Source organism: Ascaphus truei, chromosome 4 (assembly GCF_040206685.1).
Source record: "Ascaphus truei isolate aAscTru1 chromosome 4, aAscTru1.hap1, whole genome shotgun sequence".
Taxonomy (NCBI): Eukaryota; Metazoa; Chordata; class Amphibia; order Anura; family Ascaphidae; genus Ascaphus; species Ascaphus truei.
In genome coordinates, this window is record NC_134486.1 from 58,089,612 (window position 1) to 58,102,030 (window position 12,419).

General features: G+C 41.8%; 1 protein-coding gene across 1 annotated transcript in view; it reads left to right on the top strand.

The window, feature by feature from the left end:
• The window catches only part of TTC7A (tetratricopeptide repeat domain 7A), a 388,284-nt gene that overhangs the window by 176,794 nt on the left and 199,071 nt on the right, over positions 1-12,419 (top strand). The window lies entirely within an intron of this gene.

A 12,419-nucleotide genomic window follows, 5' to 3' on the forward strand; every position in this document is an offset into this window, starting at 1 on the left:
TTCCATTTTTTCAAAGGATGTGGCGTCATCGGAAGGGAGTGACGTCACATCCTATAAAAAAAATGGAACCTGTCACATGGTTTACTACACCAATCAGATTGGGGATATACCATGTGATGCCTCACATTGTATATCTCACAATCCAATTGGTTGGAGTAACATGTGATGGCAGCCGTCTTGTTTTTGGTGACATCATCTTAAAGGGAGGGAAGCGCTGGCTTCTCTCCCTTTTCATGACGTCACATCCTTTTAAAAAAAAAGAGAGATTCTGTCACATGGTATACCATCCAATTGGATTGGAGGTGTATCATTTGACAGTCAAATGTGACATCACAGGCCTTATATAAGACCTGACCCGTATCATTTGACCTCAAGAAGATGACGGGATAACATCCATCCATGGAATGGATTACAAATCAGAAGACAAGACTGAAGAAAGAAGAAAAGAAGTTACCTGAAGTTGAGGAGCATTGCGTCGTGGATTGAAAGCTTCCTGGTACATCCAGAATCGGAGGGCGAAGACATGAAAAGGTTAGAAAAACATTGAATGTGTGTAATTTTTCAGGTATTTTGATTGTATTTTTTATTTTTTTGATTGCCGCTTGAGTGCCAATGAGTTTATCTGTGCCCCTTTACGGCTATAGATAAATACAGTTACAAGGCATGAATTTTTTGGCAAATGCTTTTTTTAATTTATTTTACTGTATATGTATTTTTGTTGATTGGTTTGTATAATTTTTTTTTTTTAATGTTTTTTGAATTCTTGTTTATTTTTGGTGTTTTCGGTTTTTTAATACTTGTATTTTTTTGTTTGTTTTTTTTAATTCTGTTTTTTTGGTGTTAGGGTTTTTATTGTTGTTTTATTTTTGGTGTTTGGTTTATTTCATTTTCGTGTTTCTTTTGGTGATTGTTTTAATTTTGTATTTTTGGTGGTAGTTTATTTTTTAGGTTGCTCATTTATTGCTATAGTGGCAAAGCATGCGCACATTATATGGGTATGCTTTAACACTGTGCCAATCAATGGGTGGAGGGTGTGGGTAGTTGCCCCGGAGGTTGGGTGGTTAGGCCTCCCGGGTGGGTAGCAGGGGAGATGGGTTAACCACTTAATTACTTAGTAAGCACAACAAAAAGTGGTATTGGTGCTCAAGCACTGGATAACAAAATATATTTTTATATACTAATAGTTTAGATAAATGGAGACACAGAAAAACTGTGGGATGAGGTTTAAAAATATATACAGTGATAATAAATGAGGAGTCTAAGATGTCTGTGACATGAGGACAAATGTTTACCTGAAAGCTGTGAGCTCGTGAGAAATGAATCCACCCCTCAGAGCCTCATTGGGATAGTCCCTAGACAAAAATAATAAGGCTGTGATTACACCTAAATCGCCCGGCGGCTGAAAAACAAAGCGCATAAATCCAATGTAACCAAACATACCTGGCAGACTAGAGAGGAAACAGAGGAATTTTTCCTTGGCAGGCGACGGCCGCGTCACGTGATTGGTTCAGCCAATGAGGGTGAACCGCTCACGGCCACACCTCCCTGTCTCCGGCTGCCTCCTCCCTGCAGTTCAACTTGCCACTTTGCCAGATCGCAACGGTGACGTCACCGCATCGTGCTGCTGCCCAGCAGCTCCTGTATAATCGTAGCCTTAGGCCTGGGACATAGTAGATAGGGCTGTGCTGAGCCGTGCTGAGCCGCGCTGAGCAGATGCACTTACCCCCTGCATCTGTCATCAGTGCGGCTTTAGCAGCCGCTTCCGCATGCGTGCGGAGGCTGAGAAATTCTGAGCAGACAGACAAATTTAAAATTTGCCGCTCAGGGAAGCGGAGGAGCGGTCACGTGACCGCTCACATACAATGGGAGCGAAGGACTAGCCCCGCCTCCCGCCACGCCTCCACACACCTTTGCCCCGCCCCCAAAGCGCGCTCACTGCCTCGCCTGCCTGGACACAAAAAAGCTCCAGTTTGAGCAGGCGAGGCAGAGCAGGAGCGCTGATCAGCGCGGCCCGAGGCACCATGCCCGAGGCCTAAGACTCTTAAACTCACATTTCAAGTCTTTCTCTATAATCCCTGATCTGTGTCTCCAAAAATGGCGTGCAGCCGATAGTGAAGTCCAGATGTAGAAGAAAAAGTTTTACAGCGCACAGCCACAGAGAGTCAGGGTCCCAAAATAATGAAAACGTATTTATTAAAAAAACATAATAAAAAAATGGCGGTCTGAGAGTCTCCTATGCATTTCGTGCCTTGTGGCTCTTTTTCAAGGATTCAGCGGTCACTGCTAAGGTGATGAAGGGGTTAGAGGCCATTAGTTTGTATTTTTTATTGTAATGTTGCTGCCAACGGAGGACAGAGACAGTGATGAGGATGAGGACGCCCTTCATCCTGGCAGGGGTAAGTGCAAGTTTTATTTACTTTATGCTGGCTGGTTTTATTTTTTATGGGCAAATGCACTGTAGTTGGTGTTGACTTATCTGTGGAAGACCATCTTTTCTTTGTGCTAGTTTTTCTTTAATATGGAAAATAGCTGAAGCGCTCAAATGCAGGTATATCTCAAAATGATAATAAGCCAGACCACTGTACCAGGATACTAACAATTGATATAGTACCTATTGTGTCATATAATGGGTACTATCCTCCTGAAGACAGGTGGTGTGTGGTGCAACCCACTCACCATATGTCTCATTGGCAGGTTCCCCTGAAAAATATGCAAATACTCACATCCTGGTAGGGCAGGCAGGCAGGCTGTGCAGCTACTCAATGCAATACAGGGAAAAGGGAGACCAAAAAGCGCACCAGCACAAACGGAGCAGGAAGAAACCAGAACAAAAAAATGATTAAAAGGGCACTTTAATGTGGCAAAAGACCCATCCAATGCATTTCGAACGTCGCAGCGTTCTTTTTCAAGAAAAAGAACGCTGCGACGTTCGAAATGCATTGGATGGGTCTTTTGCCACATTAAAGTGCCCTTTTAATCATTTTTTTGTTCTGGTTTCTTCCTGCTCCGTTTGTGCTGGTGCGCTTTTTGGTCTCCCTTTTCCCTGTAGTTTTTCTTTAAGGCAGTATGTGTGGCAGGTTCTATAATTAAAATGTATCCCCATTTGTTTACTCACATTTCACATTTTAACCATATTTATTTATTTTTTGCTGCTGCTGCTGCTGCTTCATTGTAGTTCTTTTGTCTTTTAGGGTTATTTGGGATAAAGGTTAGTCTAACGGGTAGCAATATACATCAGCACAATTCTCTGCAATTAGGGAACCGTTTTATATGCAGATGTCTTTTAATTTTGTCTTTGCAAAATAATAACCTACTAAATGAATTATTATGTATGTACAATAGTACTGTACATAAATATTCACTGGATTGCATTTTTAGATTTTTGTATTGTAGTTAAGCACTTTGCTTCCATGGACTTGAAATTTAAAACTGGTGTCTACCTCTTAACATAAAAACAAATAGGATTGTGTATGATATTTAAAGGAGATATGTGGTATGCTCCTAATTGAACCCTTGAGATCTACCAAGGAAATGGAGCCAATTATACATGTACTTTCATAAGCATTAAACATTTCCCAGTCCCGAGACAGACAAGATAGTTATCACCATGGTTAATAAGTTCATGTCGAAGTCCAAGTAAATATTATTCCCTTATCTACTTCAGATATAATTGACTTCTTAATCTAGGTTTATGACACCGGTTTTACTAATATACCATTAGGCAAAAAGTATACACACATTATGGTTTTCCATCATCAGATTGAAAGGGCAAACATCAGCTATTAGAGTAACACCGTAATTACATACAGTATCTCATCTAAACATGGCTAACTCCTAAACCCCCCGATGCAAATATCGCCATTCAGGGATACTCCATTTCTAGGAAAGATAGGTCAAAGAGAGGAGCAGGGGTGTTATTTTATATTGCAGACACATTACAATTTAGTGGTGGTGGGTCCACGGGTTCATATGATCATGAATATGATAAAGTCCACAGATCAAAGTAGTATTGCTTTAGTACATGGATAACGCGTAGGATAATTGTTTTACTTTGTTTCTGCTTAATTTTAACTTAAGTAGTGATCTTGGTAGCCCTGAACACTTTGTGCTTGTGCCGTAAATTCAGTGTTATGTCCCTCTGGTGAACCGCTGATTAGCGGCTGTAAGGACTGTAACGGCGCTGACTGATGCACCACACTGATGGTGAATCTGCTCTCTGCTCTGGAACTAATTCTACACCTGCCGCGGGGCGGCTCCTCTGATTAGACGGTTGCTCCGAGATGGACTGATAGTGCTGCTTGTGAGAGAGGCCACCATCCTTGAGGTGTTAAGATGCCACCCAGAGACCATCCAGGACTGTTCATCTGAGGGCCTTGTTCCTGACTGGTGTTCCGATCTGATGTTTGGTAACATATGTGATGATCACATGAAATGCTTATGACCTACTGATTTTATGTACGCAGAATAATTACCCTTTTTCTAAATATAACTTTATTTGATTTACTTCACTAGGTGCATTTTGCACTGTTTCTTTTGTTTTTGACTCTTTAGTGTTTGGGGATGTTGAGCCACCCCTTGATACAGCTGCAGGCGCTCTTTGAGACCTACACGGTTTTGTATGTTTTTCACTTTATTGTATATTCACAGTGTGTGTCAATCAGGGTATTTTGCACTTGCACTTTAAGCACTCTGTCACTAGTTACACTTTATAATACTTTGAGGTTTAGTTTAGCTGCGCACTTTCTTCTTCTTACCTTACAATTAACACTGTTAAATTGCCCCCAAGCCCACCCCTTTTGAAATCCTAGTTAGCAAAATCTGCCTCCCTTTTCTAAGCCTATCTTGGTTGCTGGCATCTACCGCCCGTCTAAAGCGCCTCTTCAGTCCCAGACTGATATCACCCAGTTTCTTGGCTCCATTTCCTCTCTGAATGAGAAGAGTGAGCTGTTAGTTCTTGGGGATTTCAACTACAATTGGCTCAACCCTAAAAACCACAAAAGCCAGATACAACTCAAGTCACTTAAACTAACGCAACTCATTTCCCAACCCACACGGACAAACCTGAAATCTCACAACCATTCCTTGCTAGACTGGATTATCTCCTCAAATCCCAGCAGAATCCAGTTCTCTGGCATCCTTCCTGACATTTTCAATGACCATGCACTAGTGTACTCTGTAAGGAAAATTAAACCACCCCAATCAAGCCCTAAAGTTCTCCTCACTAAAACATTTAGAAACTTTAAACCACAACAGTTTCTGGCTGACCTTACTGTAGAGGGAGAGGGGGATTGGCCCGGTATTAAAGGGTTTGCACCCCATATGGCCACCCCCTGACCTTACCAGGGAGGCAAGGGGTTAACTGGACTGCGGTCCAGGAATGTGGTTTTTACTTGCTGCAACATCTAAATGTGTATTCCGTTGTTATCATGCATTGTCACCATTTCAGTGTCTGCACCACACACACTGGGATCCGTTCGGGAGGAGAAGGGTTAATAGTTAGGAAGTGATTATAGCCCTTTGTTCCTTGTTCCCGCCTTTTCAGGCTCCATTTTGCAGTGGCCCATAGGTCGCCATTGCAGCTCCATTCAATCCAATGGCGAATCCAGCGGTTTTGGGCCTGTTTCCATCGAAGACCAGCAGGTGGCGTCCGAGAGGAGGAGCGGCGGTTTCCCATTGTAAGTCAATGGGGCCATTGACTTCAATAGGGATTCCTCAACGCCAACCTCCAGGAACTGGTTGGCAGCCATCCAGACTGCAAAAGCGGATACATTTTCTTAGAGAGAGCTTTTATCACTACTAGTTCAAGGTCAACTACAATTGGCGTGGGAACCTTAGGTTCTAGGGCACCCAGGAATAAAATTATTTTTGCCCCTAGCTTCTAGGCACCCCCACACTCGACCACCACCGGGTCCGAGAATCCAGGACCCCCAGCAAGGGTCGCGCTCGCCAAGCGGGTCGCACCATTGACTCCAATGGCGGAGGGAAGAGCAGTGCGAGAAAACGGCTAAGTCCGAAGGAGTCAAAGCCCATATCTCCGGTTCTGAAAGGACCAGAGGGTTGGGATTTGGGTCGCATGTAGTCACTGTTCCGGCATGACTGAATGGCCATTTCCAGCCCTCTCCGACCAACCAGACGGAGTATGGGCAACTGTAAAGAATGGTGATTTTCCCCATAGACTTCAATGGCGGCGTTACTCCATTGAAAGGCTATGGTGGAGGAGCCCTATAGACTTCAATGGCGGAGTTGCCCCATTGAAAGACTATAGCGGCGGAACCCATTGACTTCAACGGCGGAGTTGCTCCATTGGAAGCCTATAGCGGCGGAGCCCGCGGATGTCAATGGGAAAAGAGTGAAAAGCAGAGATTCATTTTTAGAGCGGAGAATCCTGTATTAAAGTAACAAGAGTTTTAAACTGTATTTGTGTATCTCTGGTCTGGAAGGTCGCAGCAAGCTGAAACTGGGCCACCGTGGAGAGTCACCTCCGGCATGAGGGACTGGCCCGTTTTAGCCCGCTCGGCCCAACAGAACAGATTATTTTAATATGTCTTGATATTAGAAACTAGATTGTATTTCGAAGCGGAGATAAAAGCCCGCAAAGATTTCTGAATCTGTGGAATGTAAATGCTCAGGGGGGCGACCTATTGTCTACAACAGACCCCCTGATCAAAGGCTCAGCCACCCTAGCTGTATACATTAGGGCAGAGAAATGCAGGGCTTGAGTGGTCTGTAAGTGCTATAACTCACACCTACAGACAAAGAGTTTCCTGACCAGATCCTCGTCTGGTAGACAGGCCGGCGCCCTGACTTTTGTGTGGGGCTAAAGAAATAAGACCCCCAGGGCCCAAAGTACGCATGTGCCAACTAGCTGGGGGGCATGGGTTATCAATGTTCCCACGTTAGAGATTGGGTGCAGGTAATTGTTCCCCAATAGCCTGCACTCAATGATAGGTATAGGACTGAGATTATGTATAAACTGGTGTCAGCCCTATATCCTTTGTCTTCATTTTTACCAACTACTTGATGCCTGATTGCTGTTGAATTGCTAATCCTGTTTCCTGATTACTTCTACATTCCAATCCCTAAATACAGTAAGTGCTATTTCTTGTCTGTTATTTGTACTATCTGTTGTGTTCACCTATCTAAGGAATAAATTATTTTTATTATATCTAAGTCGTGTTCAGTTCAACCCAGTTATTTGGTGTATATTATATCCTATCACGAGTTACCGTGACACTTACCAACTGCCCCTGGTACAGAATCAACTTAATTCCCGACCCTGATTCTGCGCTCAACTAATTCCAACCCAAGTTCTTAAAACTCTGTGATACCCATGCTCCACTATCAGAATAAGAGTACAGGGGGCCCACCTTCCATGGGTTACAACTGACATTATAGCACCCATCCATTTCAGGGATGCTTTGTGGAAAAGCTACAAAGTAATTGGCACTACCAAGGATCTTAACTACAGATGCCTGCGGAATATGTGCACAAGGCAAACAATACGTGCAAAAGCACAATATTACTCTGACAATCGTCACCAGAATACATCAAACCCAGCTAACTTCTGGAAAGTTATCAACAATATAGTCCAGCCTTCTTGTCATCAACAACCAAGTAATATCACTAAAGCGGATATTACTCTGACAAACCCCACTGACATTGCAAATACATTCAATGATTACTTTGTGGGATGTGCTACTAACTTATTAGCAAAACTCAACCCAAACCACAGACATGAACCTCATTCTGAGAGTACCCCTATAGCCCCACCCTCTCCCAACACTGCTCACGATTTTCAATTTGCCCCAGTATCCGAAGAGGAGATTACACAAGTGCTCCTCAAACTAAAACTAAGCAGCTAATATGGACCTGAATTACTGCAATCCAAGTTCCTAAGACTTGGTGCCCCAGCCATTGCCAAACCAATTGCTTCCATAACCAGAATCCGTATCTCTAAGACCTGGAATACTGCCAGAGTTGTCCCAATCTTCAAAAGTGGGTCTCAAACTACAGGCCAATCTTTCTTCTCCAAATTTCTATCCAAAGTCATGGAAAAATGTGTTCACTCCCAATTAAGCGATTACTATACCAAGACAAATTTCCCTAGCCAATTCCAATCTGGCTTTCGCCCCAAACACTCCACAGTTACTACTCTCCTAAAAGTTTGCAATGAGATACAGTGTGGAATGGAACGGGGACAACTCACTGGTGCAATATTCCTAGATTTTGCAAAGGCTTTTGATACTGTTGATCATGTTATCCTGCTTAACAAACTCTTGTGCTCTGGAATAGGGAAGCATGTTTTAAACTGGTTTCATTCCTACCTATCAGGTAGATCCCAATATGTGTCTATCGAGGCTCCAACTCCAACCCCTTGGATATCACCTGTGGTGTCCCGCAAGGCTCTGTTCTGGGGGCCCTACTCTTCTCAGTGTTCATCAATGATCTTCCTACAGCTTGTAAGGGAGCATCAATACACATGTATGCAGATGACACAATCTTAAATGCCCACAGCCATAGCCTCTCCGACCTTGAACACATACTTCAATCTGACTTTTTGAGACTTGAAAATTGGATTTCCCAAAACAAACTGTTTTTAAACACTGACAAGACTGTAACAATGGTATTTGGGAAAAAAGCTACATTTTGAAAGCTTCCAGTGACTGAGCTCCAGATCAGAACCAATGCTAACACCACTCTAAATCCTGTTACTAGCTTTAAATACTTGGGCATATGGTTTGACTCCCATTTAACATTCGGGATGCACATTGATACCCTGACATCCAAAACCTATGCCAAACTAGGTGTACTTTAAAGGAACAAATCTTCCCTAAGTCTGCTGGTCAGAAAGCGTATCGCACAGCAGATGCTAATGCCTATTATCGACTATGGGGACATAGTTTACGGGTTGGCACCCCAACCCACCTTAACAAACTTGATAACCTCTACAATTCAATATGCCATTTTGACCTCCAATGCAACTACAACACACACCACTGCGAAATGCTCAAAGAACTAGATTGGTCATCACTTGTCTAGGCGCAAAGTTCATCTTTCCTGTCTTTCTTCATATACTTTCTGGGCAAGCTACCCTTCTATCTAAACAAGTTCCTCACCCCTACCACATGCAGCACTTATCTGGGATCTGACTCCAAAAGACTGTTCATGGTTCCAAGGTTCAGCAAAGTATCTGGCCGCTCCTCCTTCTCTTACTGTGCACCCCAACATTGGAACAATCTACCGGAGACTCTAACAGCCGCCACCAGTCTAAGTTCTTTAAAAACTAAAGCTGGCTCACATTTTAATCTGGTCTGTAACTGTTACATACGCCTATAATATATATTATCTCTAACTTTGCATACTATGTCTTGTATATAATGTGTACCCTGTTCACTTATGTAACTGTATTTGTATCTTTGTATTGTTTGTCATCTTAACTCTATGCCCAGATGTATTACTTCCTGGTAAAATATTTTATAAATAAATATTTACAGTAACTCCTTTTATAGGGCCAGATGTACAAAGCTCAGTTCAGGGCTAATAAAATGATATCACCTAACTAGGTCATTGATGTTATTTTCCTTGAGTTTAAACGGTATCCACTAAGCTACTGATATGTGAAAATAGCGTCAGTCGCCAAAATGTAGTATCGTTGCGAGAAATGCAGCAGCACAGAGACACGTTAACCAATACCATGCACGTGGGAATTGGGAAAAAAATTACGTGCGCTCCAATTATCGCACATGTGAAAGTATACGTAGTCCATTGAAAATAATATTGATCAAAGATGATGATATCCTTGTGAAGAAGAAAGTTCCTTGTGTTTGTAATTATGCGTTCCTCTTATCCAATATCAAATGAAATATCCGACAGTCTATTTATTTATCGTAATGCAAAACAACAATAAGCTTCATCTACAGGTACAGGCTAAACTAAAACATACTGTACTATGGCTGGAGAAAGGACTATTCTTGATTGCTCGATGGTTGTGTTGATTTGTTCTTTCTTTATGTTCTGACGTATCTGCTCTGATTCATATAGTAAATCTTGGCTATGAATGTATCCTATGCATGGCTTGTTAGCATACAACAATAATACAATTAAACATTCCTTGGAAAAGTCTGGGCACAAAGCTTATACTCTAATATTGGCCTTGGGCAGACTTCATCTTGTACCCAAAATGTACTATAAACAATTCACTTGTTCTAACTTTCCTATAAATCAATCCTTAAATGTGTTTTTTTTTTTATATTACACAATCTCTCAGTTCAGTCTGAATAGAGTCTGGGGAAACAAAATGGATTCTAATAGACAACATGCATACTGTATCCCTTGAATTCCACTAACAACATGCATGCCAACCGTGTAATTTATGTGCGTTACCTAAACGTAACGCACATGACTCCTGACGAAGCACGTAAGCGAAATGCGTACAGTCAACGGACAACAGCGACCAATCAGATGGGAGAGACGTCACCAGGCTTGTCCACGCGTGAGGGAAGAATACAGAAGCACCGTGATTGGCCAACAGTGCACAGCTCATCTGCAGCAGCGGTGGTGGTGTGAGATCGAGCTCCCATGTAGGGACAACCTACCTCTATCACTAAGATTAGCACACTGCTTAAAAGATTGTTTTACATGCGAGTGTACATTTCTGGGGGTTAAGCCATAAATTTGGGTGAAGTACCATCTGCACCATCTTGTTGCTCTCTCTTCTGGGGAACGATTACCACACCTCAGCAACACTCAATAGTGGGGAAGTCATTTACCTATTTTTTTAAGAGTATGCCAAGGCTCTCCCATATTTGATCTGCTGATTTACCATCTGACACTTCATGAGTGGGCACTTTGAAGATTCTCCACATTCACTTGCCACATTTGATACAGAATTACACTATTTTGTAATTTTGTGTGCCTTTTCCGGTTTTGCATCTCCAAGATTGCCCACGTGCACTGTAAAATTCAAATAAATACACAGCGCGTGTAGGCAAGTTTGTAAGCCTTTAAAAAATATTTTAGGCTAAGTACGGCAAACATTCACCTATGAGCAGGTGCATCACTTACACCCAAGGATATACTAGACTAACAGTGTTTTTAAGTGTTCCGTTGCTAATTCTTCATAGGCAATCTATTATCTAATGTTCTTGGAAAGAACGTTAGCAGAATACGCGTCTGGTGACCAACTTTGTCCAGCAATTCATCGGTGTACCAGTGTAGAATTCTTGAGCCGGGTTGGAGGAACATAGATGTCCTGAGCCCCTTGTTATAAGCTTAAATTCTATTTATATTTTGTACATGCAATCTTCACCTCCTATAGGCATAATAATATTTCAATACAGATTTCACTATGACTGGTTGTGAGCTCTTCTTCTTGGTTTTTTTTTCTATATCATCTCTACAGTAACTCATCCCACAGGCACAGATGCACGAAGCTTCGTTACATCAGGGCAAATAACAAGACATCTAAGAATTTGCTGTGGTATAAGCGCTCTAGTGCCGGATCTGCATAATATGCTTGTAATGATCATCCACATAAAGCCATAGCACTGGTACCAGGGTTTCTTTTGTAGTAATGCACAATATTAAAGTGGTATACAGTCCACAAGGGGACCAAGAAGGGGCAGAGCAAGGAGAAATATCCCCCTACTTCACACCTCATTAGGATGGTCCTTGGACCTCCATAAAACCACACAGATAATGCAATGTTAAATGCAGATTTCTATCAATCACAAATCACAGGTTAAATGTAAAAGATTAACTACCATTTTATTTTATTTTTTTGCCGTGTATCTATTTTTAGCACAAAAGAAATAATGTCCTCAGGACTATTTCTGTGCTAGGAAAGTACTGAGAAATGTGTAATGATCCACAGAAGTCTTTTCTAGTTGAATTTAATGGGGTAACTGTACGATGCCATTTTTACAAAGCTTCTAGAGTTCTTCTAACAAGTTCTGAAGTTGAGTGATACATCACAGGAGGGTGTTCAATAATTATTGCATCATGGCAACAGTAAGATCACAGCCTGACTGGTACAAGACCATTACATTCTATAGTTCAGGGAACCATCCATAATAGTGTACAAATTGGAATAGGATACTAAGAAGTTAATTTTACCCCATGCACACTTATGAGTCAATCATTGAAGATATACTGTACCTACTGAGATTTGTGTACGTTTTCCTAATATAAAAGGAAATAAGGGTTTAATCAAATAGACCTTATCACTATAATTTATGTAGGAGGAAAAATCAGAAAAGGTACCTAAAACCGCTCGTACCATGGTTTTCAGTTGCCATTAATTCTAATAAGGTGGAAAAGAAAAACCCGCACATTTAGGTTTTAATCGGGAAGACATGTCAAAGGAGACCATTGAGGGTTAATTTCTTACCAGAGACATCAGTGCTACATGAATTGACTGT